Source organism: Monodon monoceros, unplaced genomic scaffold (assembly GCF_005190385.1).
Source record: "Monodon monoceros isolate NGI ecotype Baffin Bay Population unplaced genomic scaffold, NGI_Narwhal_1 Super_Scaffold_7, whole genome shotgun sequence".
NCBI lineage: Eukaryota > Metazoa > Chordata > Mammalia > Artiodactyla > Monodontidae > Monodon > Monodon monoceros.
In genome coordinates this window covers 83,876,375-83,885,652 of record NW_021703784.1, presented here as the reverse complement: position 1 = coordinate 83,885,652, position 9,278 = coordinate 83,876,375, and positions in this window count along the sequence as shown.

Sequence of the window (9,278 nt, the reverse complement as noted above, 5' to 3'; positions counted from 1 at the left end):
AAGTACACAACTGTGTTGACTGATCTCACTTCAGATTTATGACCACACCTCTCAGGTGGGCACTCCATGCTGTCAAACAAACCTACTACACTTCCCTAGTAAGTTCGTTTTCCCTGCCTGGTGACCATTTCTCCCCACAGCTTTCTTTATCTGACATCAAATACCCAATCTTCCTCCTCCCATCACTTCTCAGATGGTAACCTCCTCATACTTTCAGAAATAAGTAGATTCATTCCCAAGAACTAACAAATCTTCCCATTTCACGTTTCCATCAACCTTCCTGCCTTCAGCTTTCTTTGCCTTTTTCCTTCTGCCGAATTCTAGGTTCATTCTTCCACTTATGCCTTGGATCCAATGTCCGCCGACCTTCTCAAGGGCTTTGCTTTCTGCAAAGATCCCCACATTTATCCCATTTCTTTCTTGCATTGTTAATTTTTTACCCTCTTCCACTGGTATAAAAACATGCTGTAATACCTTTCACATTAAAATACACACAGAAACCTTGCCTTCAGCCACCCTTCAGCTAACTCCAGCGCCTTTAGAGCAAAGCTTCTTGAAATAGTTATCTGCTTTTCTGTCAACTTCTGTTCTCTCCCTTGCTCCTTGACCCACTCCGATCCAGTGGCATCACGGCCACTGAAACTGCTTTACCAAGAATAAGAAATCCCCCGCATCCTTATTCTTTTGAATGCTTCCTTTGCTTTCTCTGCTCTGAGTGAAACCTGTCTCTCCCCTGGGAATACAGTTTCCCCTGAAGCTGTCAGTGGTGGTTGTTTTCACTTCCTCTCTTACCCCTGGCAGTGAGGTGAGTGAATTCCTTGGACACTAAATGTCTTTCCCCTCCTCCTTGTTCCATTGTACTCAGCAAACCATCAGTCACAGATGATTCCAGCTCTCTTCTGACTCCAAACCCATACCTGTGCACCTTAATATGGCTGAAGGGAAACACAACCACGTCAAGGTCAAGTGGGCCTCTAATGCTGCTGGTGAATTTTACTTTGTTACACTGGTTTCTTCATTCCCCTCCTCCCCTGGACAACTGTGTCTCTCTTCAAACTTCAGACACCTCCCTGCATACTCCCTCTTGGCTGATGACCTTGACTGCTATGTCACTGAAAAAAATAGAAACCACCAAGAAAGAACTTGCTTCCTCTTCTGCCTGCATATACTCTCGTGAAGAACTGTCCATGACTCCCACTGAGGCCAGCCTCTCCCCTTAAGCAGTAGATCTCCCAATTCCAAAAACAATTCCCAGTTTCCTGGTGTCTTCCCCACCTTAACTCCATCCTCCCAGTCGCCCAGGCAGATAATCTTAGCATCCTGCTTGGCGGTTTCTTTCACAGGCTACATCCAGCTAATCAGCAAATCCCATCAGCTTTAACATTGAGACTAGTCTCTAAACCAGTGGTCCCCAACAGTTTTGGCACCAGGACCGGTTTTGTGGAAGACAATTTTTCCACGGACGGGGGCGGCAGGAGGTCGGGGTGTGGGAGATGGTTCAGGCGGCTGTAATGCGAGCGATGGGGCGCGGCAGATGACGCTGCCATCGCTCGCCCACCGCTCACCGCCTGCTGCGTGGCCCAGTTGCTAACAGGCTGCGGACTGGAACCTGGGTTGGGGACCCCTGCTCTAAACTTCTCACTGCATTCACTTACCACCTGGCCCAAGGCCCACCATTTCTCACCTAAATTATAGCAATTGCCTCTAAACTAATTTCCCTGCTTCGGCCTTTGCTCCCCACTCTCATCCCTGGTCCCAACAGTGTCTGCTCAACACAGTAGCCTGCATGGCACTCCTCTGCTCAAAACCCAGGCTTCCTGTCTCACGATGAAGGCTCCGATCCCCTCTCGCCTCATTCAGTCACCTTCCTCCTCACCTACTCTGCCGCAGCTGCTCTGGCATCCTCCCGAGTCTTTACAACTTTCCAGGCACTTTCACACGTGCTCTTCCCTCTTTAAACCTCTTCCTCCAGACACCTGCCTTGCTCATTCCCTCTGCTCGTTCAGGACTTCACAGATCACTTCTGTGCTGTCTTCCCTGATTATTTTATTTTATTTTTTTATTTTTAATTTTTTTAAATGCTCCGTAACTTCGGAGTCTTTGCCCTTGCTGGGCCCTCTCCCTGGGATGCTCTTCCCATGTGTGGCTCCACGGTTATCTTCTAAAGGTCTTCCTTGTGTGAATTAGATCCTCCTCTGACTGCCAGCAACACAACGAGGAGGGCTTGCCCTCCCAGCACTCTAGGCAAGATTCCATTTGCTAAGTTTGAATCCTTCAAGTAGGGCCCCAGTAAGGGTCCTTCCCCACTCCACACACGCCGCCCGCTCCCCCCAACCCCGGTGTCCTTCAAGTCAATTGAAGGAGACCGAGTGCCGTTCAGAAGCAAAGGGAAGCTTACTTCCTTGATGTAACGACAGACAGGTGCCAGCTCCCGGTCCAGAGCCTGACTGTGCTTATTTGACATTGCAGCCTCACTCTCCGTACCCAGAGCGCTCGCCTCTGCTTGCGTTTCCTGTAAAGGGCTCAGAATGAACTAGCATACTATAATTTAATTGTTTATCTTTTTCCCCCCTCACTAGAATGTGAAACCCATGAGGACAGGGATTTTCCTCTGTTTTGTTCACAGGTGTATCTCTAGTCCCTTGAGCAGTATCTAGTCCCTTGAGCAGTATCTAGTCCCTTGAGCGGTATCTAGTACGGAGTTGGTACTCAATAAATATCTGTTCAGTGAAAGGCAAAATGAATGGCAAGTTCTCTGTATTTTATGCGCCTTTACGGTAGCTTTTTGCCAAAATGAGTGGCCAGTTCTCTGTATTTTATGCACCTTTACGGTAGCTTCACTGGTGATGACTCCCTCCTTGAAACTTTTCTCTAGGCTTCCATGACCCTGAACTCATGCGATTTTCTGCTTACGTCATTGGTCACTTCTGTGGTTCTTGAATACTTTTCGTCTGTCAGATGACTAATTGTCGGAGGGCCTCGGGACTCTCTGCCCTTAACGGTGTTCTCCACCTACACTTTTTTCCCAGGAAATCTCATTCAGCATCATAGCTTTAAACATTATCTATGTGCTGATGACTCACAGTGTTTTATCTCTAGCCCAGATGTCTCCCTTACATTCCAGAGGTATCTCTCCACCTCCTAGCCTCACCCGTTGGATGTCTAATAGGCATCTGAAACGTACCTTGGCCCAAAACAGTGCCACTGATTTTTCTTCTGTGTGAGCCATTATCTGCCCCCTCTCACCCCCAAACATTTTCTGAATGAGTATGCCAAACCTCTTTGAGACAGACCTCTGTCTTGTTCACTACAACCAAGAAAAATGCCTGACACATTGTAAGCACTTCGTAAATATGTGTTTTCTGGGTTCTTGGTGAAGGTTCCTCTACTGGGGAAAAATAGCTTTGGTCACTTCTGCTTAACCTCATTTTCCTCATTCTTAAGATGGAGCTAATGAAAGAGATAAAGTATGTGAAGGAACAAACCGCAGGGCTTGACCCATAGTAGTTATTCAATAAATATTAATTACCTTCCTTTCTATAAGTCCCATTTAATCCTCCTGAGAGGGTTTCGAAGTATTATCCCATTTTTTTAGATGAGGAAATTAAGCTCAGATAGGAATAATAAATATGTAGAATTTAAGAGAAAGGATGTAAACTTCTTACCACAGTGCCTATCATATACTAGAAGTGCATTCAAACTATAAAGTTCCTTTCCTAAACACCCCTCACTTAGCTACCCTCGTGGTAATTGTAATGCAGGTAAGTCATTTAAGCTGTGCTGTAGTACAGCCTGTCTCCGACTGTATTTTTTTTTTTTTACTACTATACACACCAAAAAGATGAGCAAAACCTGATTTAGAGGTGGGGGGACAGGTAGCTGGTGGAAGTCTGTATCTCCTAGTTAGTTGTTGTTGTTTTTGTTGTTGTTAAAGAAGAATATGATCCCTATAATGTGATTGTTAGAAGCTGAGGTCCAAAGGTGATACACATACCGCTCAGGGAGGGCTTATTCTCAGTGTCTGGCACATGCGTGTTCAGTGAATATTTGTGGAAGGGAGCAACAGACATTCTTTGCATGCCCTTATGACTGTTTTTCTCTCAATTATCCCCACTTCTTTAAATAAGGAGGGGAAAGGTGGGTTATGAATGAAAGATTAAACTGGTAAGAGATCTAAATCAAACACTTTTATTTCATTAAGTGCAGGACATTCCATTCACTCCCAGACTGAATAAGGAATTAACATTTTAGTCAAGAGTATATTATTTGTTTCTCAAATGATTTTATAGCCTTCTGGTCCAACCCAGCTCTCTTTTGTGAGAAGCAACTCAAAATACTATAGTTCCCCAAAGAATGTCCCAAACAATCAGAACGGTAAAGTCATAACCTTAAGGAGAGTTTCATCTTATATTTCAACTGGCTCAAATACTTCCCTTTTGATGAAGAAAACTGCCATATCTCATCAGCAATTCCAGTCAAGGTAGTCAGATATGGGACTTATAACATCAATATCACTTTTCAAGAAGCAATAAGAATTCTCCCACCAAAGTTCTTTAAAATAGGACTACAAGACAAACCGAATTTGGTTTTTATTTCATTGCCCTATAATATATAATCACTGAGTCATCACGTTTCAGATGATAACCACTGAACTAAGTATTCTTCTTTTGTGGTTATAAGTTATAAGCTGCGTTCATCTCTTTGTCATAGTTGTCGCTAATCGTGTAATTTTATTGTTTGAAAGTATATTTTCTGAAAATTAAATAAACCTGACTAAAGAAAAACATATAGTTTTCCTCCGTTTATTTTCTTCTTGTTTAAAATTCTATAATTTTTTATTATTGGAACTTTAGAAACCAGAGAATAAGCAAGATGATTAAATATTGCATTAATATTGTATCAATCTCCTCTATGATTGTTCTTGAAACTTTCTGATTTAGAAGTAAAGGTTGTGAATGAATTTCTTCAAGTCATCATAATGGTGCCCAGCCCAGGCCAGGTGTGTTTTTTTTTTGTTTTTTTTTGTTTTTTTTTTTGTTTTTTTAGCGGTACGTGGGCCTCTCACTGTTGTGGCCTCTCCCGTTGCGGAGCACAGGCTCCGGATGCGCAAGCCCAGCGGCCAGGCTCACGGGCCCAGCCGCTCCGCGGCATGTGGGATCTTCCCGGACTGGGGCACGAACCCATGTCCCCTGCATCGGCAGGCGGACTCTCAACCACTGCGCCACCAGGGAAGCCCAGTCCAGGTGTTAATGTAATAATCATAGCAGTCTCTATTTTTTAGGAGCCCAAGCACTATGGTAAGGACCTTTAAATACATTACACCCAATTCTTATAATAACCCTTCAAGGTATTATTACCCCCATTTAATAGATGAGATAAATTAAATTCAGAGGTTAAACTACCCAAGTAAAAAATTTACCAAGACCACCCAGAAAGCCCTCTGCACTTTCCCACATCAACTCAGTTTTATCTCATCAATACGATACTAATTGCTCTTATGGGTGTAAAGAGAGTTTTCCTCTTTAAGCATATGTAGCTTCTGAGATAGGCATTAGGGACTTAGGAAAAGAAGCTTCTCTGGCTTTACTGACCTAATAGTTCCCAAAATTTCTTTGGGGACCATTTTTTTTAATTATTATTTATTTATTTTTTTTGGTACGCGGGCCTCTCACTGTTGTGGCCTCTCCCGTTGCAGAGCACAGGCTCCGGACGCGCAGGCTCAGCGGCCATGGCTCACCGGCCCAGCCGCTCCGCGTCATGTGGGATCTTCCCGGACTGGGGCACGAACCCGTGTCCCCTGCATCGGCAGGCGGACTCTCAACCACTGTGCCACCAGGGAAGCCTGGGGACCATTTATTAATCATGCATTGGGTTTCCATTTATTATTCAACTGTATGATTAACTTTTACTCTTTAAAATATAAAATATTCTCTTCCTTCTATTATTTTACTTATAATTTTACTAAGTACCTTTTATTTTCATGCTTGATATTGTTTTTTATTGCAATTAGAGCCACATCTTTGAAAACGAAACCAAGAAATTGGTTTGTTTTGTTTGTATTGGTATACAGCGGAGCTTTATCTTAGGTTTGAAGGTTAATAAGTAAAGTGAAAATCTCCAATAGTCAAAATTACCTTTAAAAATCCTTTAAATCACCCATATAGTCTTATACGTGTAATTTGTGAATTTAACCTAGTTTCTTTCATTCTTTCAATAGTACGTGTTTATCGATGGCCCTCAATCCTACTTGTTTCCTTTCTTAAGGATATTGATCAAGCCATCACCAAACATTTATCTACTACTTGAACACTGTGTCTTAAAACTACCCACAAATGTTCCCACTGGTTTCACAAATGTTCATTCTTGATTTCACTGCGTCCATCATTTTTATTATAAGTAAGGAAAAGGGGGGATTGCCCTGGTGTATGACCCCTTTAAGTCAACTTTAATATGATTCAATACCACTGTAATTGGAACTCACTGGCTAGCTAAGATCCGTCCTCTTCCCTTATGCATGCTTTCCAATTAATAAACTTTTCTTTCCCATGCTCTAAATACAAAAATCTTATGCTCATTTAGGCTTATATTATTTTATAAAAAACTAGGTGAAAACCAAAATACCATATCCCAAGGAAATAACAACATATTAGGGTAGCAAATACTCTCTTGAAGCAGGCAGCTGTTTTGGTGTCAAATGTAAGGTTCCCAGTCGAAGCACTGATGACCATCAGTGAGCTTATAAGTTTGATATAAATGATCTAAAAGACACCACAAGAATATACCATGGACAAGAGAATGGAATACACATCCCCAGGGCACTGAATGTTCCTGCCCAAATGGGAAATCGTTACCCCTCAAATGATATTGCTGCAAACCTAGGATAGTAAGTAGATTTGAAGAGATATCGAATGAATGACTCTGCGCCTCCCAGCAATATTAAAGCAGATGGGAATTAGGAGTAAGATGAAATGTCTGCCTCACCTCCTCCTCCCAATCCCACAGAGAAAGAATTGAGCCTGGGAAGAATGAATGTCATGTTAGCTTTTATATTATGGACACAGTTGGTCATGGTGGTTAACGGAGTAGGACTGGGAAAGTCTTAAATCCCTGTTTGGAACAGAATTGAAAGGGAGAGTTATAAATAAACAAATCAGTATTATATTACATTGTAAAGGAAGGGGTTGGGAAGAACAGGATTATAAAATCTTGTGAGGCAATAAAGTTTATCTAACATTTCTTTATTAAATGCCTAATTTTTATGTCTTCCCATTAGCAAACTATGAATCACTTTATTCTTAATAACAATTGCATAAAATCTTATAATTTAGCAAACACTTTCACTCTTCTAGTCATCTTGACAATCCTGTGATTTCAGTGTTATCACCATCTGCCAAAGAATACAAGCTTCTGGCAAACCAACGTCATGTCTTGTGGATTTCCATATCCTTGAGCCCACACGTAGTAAGGCGATCAAAAATGTTTGTTTCTTGAAGAATTCCCCCATTACAAATGAAAACATAAGTTCCAAACAGTTAACTTGTCCAAGCCCTGTGAGTGGTAGAGGTGGGAATTTGTCCTAGGCCTTTGACTCTAAATTCTGTGACATTTGCCCAACCTGGATGAACAAATATCTCTCAGCAAATGTAGATATATGCATTTGATTCCTAAATTTTTTAATTGTTCAAGATAATGTACATAGGGACATTTTCAGATTGACTTATCTGTTTTCTTTGTCTTTTAACCTTTTTCTAATTGAATAGTTATTTACTGTTGTCATTTAAGAATGAACTTATACAAGTTGATGAACCTGTATATTTCTTCCCTTTCTATTTTCTTCTAATAGTTCTCCATGGGTATGAGGATCCTGATAACCTCTGTCTCATGTAACCTAGAAATGTGTTCATTCTCTTTTAAATTCCAACCTCTAAGGATTTGCACCTAAGTGACACTTTCCAATGACACTTTCAAAGCCATTCATGTTACAGGATGTCAGGTAGAATTCTGCCCTTTCAATTCCCTTGTTTTTAGCAAGTTTGTATTTAATTTAATTGCATGGCATCTCTAACTAGTGAGTGATCTCATCACAAAATGGAGTGAATAAACTCATTTCAATCTATATTCATCAATGTCATATCAGCAATCACATGTGCTTTTTATAGAAAGTCTCTGAAAAAAACTTCTTTCCTCCATTTTCCTAAATTTCAGAACCTATTGTAATTTTCTCCTTTACTTCTTTTTATCCAGAAAGCAAAATTGAATTCTTACTTCCAGTGGTGTCCCTTCCCAGCCAAGAATTCCTATTAAAACCTTGCTGTGTTATGTGAGGGATAATACTTTTCCCCCAGGTAGCTTCATAAGAATTACCATTTAGCAATTACAGTGATTCTGACTCACCAAACTTACAAATAAGTTTGAAGGCTTCAGACTGGATCAGATTTCTAAATTTGTTGAAAACAGGGTCTTTCAGAAGCAAATGCTCTCTAAGGCCTACGTCTTAAACCCCATGGAATTGTAACGAAGTAAATGATTAAGAGTGAGGCTTGGTGCAAATACTGGAAGAAAGCTAACTGCTAGCATTTTTATTAGTAGTAGTATTGCTTTTACTGGTGTTCTGGTTACAGGGTACCATAAATTTTTAGTGTTCTGCTTCAACCTTGTTGATCCCATATGCCTTATTATATTCAGCACAGCATGGACCATAAATACGGTGTTAGAGCATTTATATTTCATTTATATATACCCACACTCATTCTGAAAAAGATTCAGGACCATATAAAATTTACATAATAAGATGATTTGGGGGAACAGGGAGGGAAAGGAAGAAATAGAAACACAGGCATTAACATCAAAGGTTAATGTTAAAGCTAAAACAAAATGAATGTTGTAAAACACTGTGTTGTGGATATACTCTTCGGATTTTGTGTAAAATCAGGTGGCAGTTCCATAACAAACCAGTTTATTAATATTACTATTCATCTCATACAACCCAAATGGATATGTTGGTTTGGATTGAAAAATAAGAATATAAACTTGGTAGAATTAAATATTTGAACCCATTTGGTTAAGTAGGGATGTGGTATATTTTTAGATCCATAAGAACAGGGGTTTTGTCTATATCTCACTTTGGGGTCTCCAGGATCCTGGCATGTAATAGGTATTCCATAAACATCTGTCAAATGAAAGTATTTTAAAAACAAAACATTTTATTTCCTTAGGTTCTGAATTATTTCCTAATTTATTTTAACTTTTATTTATTTACTGATATTTCAACTCAAGTT